Source organism: Coturnix japonica, chromosome 38, assembly GCF_054131305.1.
Source record: "Coturnix japonica strain WE chromosome 38, WE-NBRP24, whole genome shotgun sequence".
NCBI lineage: Eukaryota > Metazoa > Chordata > Aves > Galliformes > Phasianidae > Coturnix > Coturnix japonica.
The window spans coordinates 2,765,719-2,769,522 of record NC_140700.1 but is presented as its reverse complement, the minus strand read 5'-3'; the positions used below and the strand labels follow the sequence as shown (position 1 = coordinate 2,769,522).

Sequence of the window (3,804 nt, the reverse complement as noted above, 5' to 3'; positions counted from 1 at the left end):
GGCAGCTAACTGGGGACACCTGGGACAGGAGGCTTAATGAAGCCAACGAGAGACAGGCTGGGTGTCCCCACATCTTGGGTTCAGCCCAGATAACCCATCTGCCCATGAACATGGAGCCTTCCACCATAGGAACGCTGCGTCAGCGGGGGAGCCCCTGGGGGCTGCATGTCCTACATAGGCACAGTGTGGCAGGAGGGGATGTGGCAGCTCCAGGATGACCTTAAGGAGAGCACCCATCCTCAGCATGGGATGGCCTCCAACCGGTGTCACCTCATGGCACCCACTGCTTGGTGCTGGGGAAGGCAGAGCCCCAGGGAGCAGCGAAATCCTGATGGAGAAGTGCCTCTGGAGCTCATTAATTACTGTCCTTGCTTCCTCTTGCCCTGGTTACCAGGGAGGGTATGGTGCTCTGTGGGCGCACTGTATGCACACACAGCTTCCTCTCTGCCTTGGATAACCCAGCTCACAGCTTTCCATCCAGACTCCCCCACCCTCCCAGAGATGTGCTGGAGATTTGCTGTGAGCTGTGCCTCTATGGATTCAGCTGATCCAGTGGGAGATAAGAGCAAACAGGAACCTTAGCTTTGCCTCATCCTTATCCTTTGTGGGATAAATTCTGAACCTCTAAGGTCTGAAGCATTAACAATATACATGCGTAAAGGTAACCTTAAGGTGAAAGCAGCAACTCCATTTCACACCACAACTTTCCATCAGTATTTTTTGCACAGTGATCAACTGCTCTGAGTTCCTTTGTGCTGTTGCTCCTGCTCATCCCTCCAGAGATGCATTTCAACCCCAATTACCCCCATCCAGATGCTGCTGCTGCCTTAAATCTCATGTATTCTATACACTGGTGCTGCTCCCGTGTGCTTCTGCTGTCTGTTTGGGTAGCGCTGTGTCAGCTTCAGCAGCGGTACGAACATGAGATGCTTTTCCTAGTGTGATTTACACTGTGATAGAGGGGCTAAGGGCTGTGCCTGCCTTTCATAAGCCTAGCAGCCAGCTTCCCTTCGTTATCCTCTAACAGCAGCCCTGTCACTGGGAATCGCTGGTGGGGATGGGCTAATGGTTGGACTTGGTGATCTCAGAGGTCTTTTCCAGCCTCAAGGATTGGATGGTTTACTCACTATGTGAGGCTGAAGCTGCCTGTTTGGAGAGTCAGAAATAGGAAAGGCTGAAAGCTGGAAACTGCAGCACCCCAGAAATCCCCATTGATGTGTCCCGGGGATGCAATAAGCTTGATCAGCAAATATGAAGGGATGGGAGTAGTATTTAATCGTGACTGTATAACTCCTCAAATGCAGGGAGGTAAAACCTTCATGGGCTGCCATTTGGTGAGCGTGCTGCTGGTTCCTCCCCTGCATGAGAGGAAACTGGGTTAGAACTGGGGCTGCTTCTTCAATAGCAAGAGAAGGAGATGCCGTGCAGGCAGAGCCACAAGCTGGGACTGCAGACTGACCTCAGAGCTGGACATGAGGTGCCCCCTGGATCACAGATGCCACCCATGCTATTTGGGTGCAGGGTCCCAAGCTCTGGGGCACAAGAAGGACCCCACTGCCCCCCAGGACCATGCAGGAGGTAAAGACAGAAGCATTGAGGTTTGCACTATTCTCTGCCCACCAGCTCACCCATTGCAGGCTGCCTCACCATCCTTCCTTCCCCTGTAATCTCAGTATAGAGCTTCATTATGAATTACTTCAGTCTCAGGTGCTGTTTCAGGTGGATTCATTACGCCAAGTACCTGCCAAATGCATCAGAAGGGGCTAAATTGGTCCGCACGTAATGAGGCAGTGATTTAATTATTGCTAGCACTCTCACTCCAACAAAAGCCTTGGTTGCTGCTGTCACTTGTGTTTTGGGACCTTCACACACACACACACACCAAATCTGTCAGAGTCACTTACAGGCTTCAAGCACCCCCCCCCCTCCCCCCCTTTATTTACAACTCTTATTATTATTATAAGCATTGCTATTCTTGGTTTCCTCACACGTGAGTGCAGTGCACTGCATCCTACAGCCTTTCATTTTGCTGGCAGGTATTGGAATGAATCCATTCACAAGATGGGATGTGAAGTGAAGTCAGGGTGGTGTGGTGTCCTGGTATCCACTGGGATGGAGCTGATTTTCTTTGTGGAGCTTTGTGTGTTGCAGTCGTTTGGGTTTCAGATGAAAGCAGTGGTGATGATAGGGCAGTGTTCCCTTTGTTGCTGAGCAGTGCTTACAGAGGTAAAGACCTTCGTGCTTCTTGTGCCAATGAGGGGATGGGGGCACAGCTGACCCCTAATGACCAAAGGGATGTCCCATTCCACGTTAGGGAAAGAAAAAGGAAGATGAGAGGTTATCATAATCCTTCCCTGAGCTTCAGAGCACCCCACAAAGCGCTGTCTATACCCTTCACCTAATGGCTATGGAGATTCAGACAAGCCTCAGGTGTGACCCAAAGCATCTCTCAGCCTCTCCTCCATGCTGGGTTGCCATCAGCTTTTCTTCCCAGCTCCTTCATGATGAGCTGCCAGGCAGCAGAACCAGGAGCTGCCGTGAATCATCCTCATTAAAAAGCAGTTACAATTCAGCTTTGCAGAGAGGCCTCGCGCTGTCTTTGCTGGCATAATGGAGCTATTAAAAGCTCCCGTGTCAGGCAGGTGGCAGACAATAGATGTGCACAGGTACAGCCTGGAGCCCCACTGCACAGGGCATGGGGAAGGCCAGTGTGTGCCCTCAGCCCATCTCTGTGCTCGGAGCAGGGGAACGAGGTGCTGCTCCCATGGAGGGACATGGCCTTACAGCAGAAGGGCTCCTATGGATGTTTGCCTGTAGCTGATGGCCATTACCTGGGGAGAAAGGATGGGTGTCTGAGCCCAGCACGGGAATGGCCACGATGTGACATCACAAGGGATCCTATGGGTGTTTAACTGTGGGTGATGGTCATCATTAAGAGGTGCCCATGAGCACAGGATGAGAGCATTCAGGAAGCTCCCGTGTGTAGGGGACACCTCAACACACTCCTCATGATGGACTGAATGGGTGAAGCCAAAGCAGAAATAAATGTTGCCCATTCCAAACCCATCGCCATGATATGGGATGTGCTGCAATGGACGTCTCTGAGCTTTGATCCAGTGGTGGCATCACATCTGGGATGTGCTGATCTCCCATTGCTCTCTGTCCAAAATGAAGAGGAAAAGCCAAAAGAAACGACCATATCTCAGACTTCCCCTCTCCTGGCTCTTCTGGATCTCATTCCTTGCTTCCCCATGAGAAGAAGGGGCACAAAGCAGTGGAGAAAGAGCAAGATTTGCATTAAAAAGGAAAGCAAGCGGCAGACAAAGCAATGAGGTCAAAGGCAAGGAGAGAAGGGAAAGGTTTGCAACCATTTCAGGGCAAATTCCTCCTTTAAGATGGTCTTCTCGAGCTCCCCCCTCCTTTCTCCATAGACCCAGGCCGTTAATAATTCAGTGCTTTATATTTGGAGCAAAACCATCCATCTCGGGACTCGTTTCTCTTTGCAATGACCTCAGCGAATTAACGGAGGGCGCTGCCTTTTGAACTGGAACGAGTTCATTCATGCAATTAAATTCGCCCTGGTGTGCACGGGTTCTCCTTTTCTTTTATTATTTTTCACGTGCTCATTTATAATTGAGGTTTCTTCAGTGTGTAAAGGGACTGGGGGGATGCAGAGTGGAAAGGAATAGCAAGACGCTTCCTGCGATGCTTATTATTAAGGGTGAGCTGCGAACTCGAGGCGGGCAGTGAGTCAGCATCCTCTCCTGCCTCTGTCGGCACGGAGCTGTTGCTGGGGTTACTGGC

General features: G+C 50.9%; 1 long non-coding RNA gene across 1 annotated transcript; it reads right to left on the bottom strand.

The window, feature by feature from the left end:
- Positions 1-1,250: 1,250 nt before the first annotated feature.
- LOC116654424 (uncharacterized) lies at positions 1,251-1,714 on the bottom strand. The gene is made up of 2 exons (XR_004309666.2): positions 1,629-1,714; positions 1,251-1,358 (listed from the first exon to the last, which is right to left on the bottom strand). It is a non-coding gene; the product is annotated as an uncharacterized LOC116654424 (long non-coding RNA).
- Positions 1,715-3,804: the final 2,090 nt, after the last annotated feature.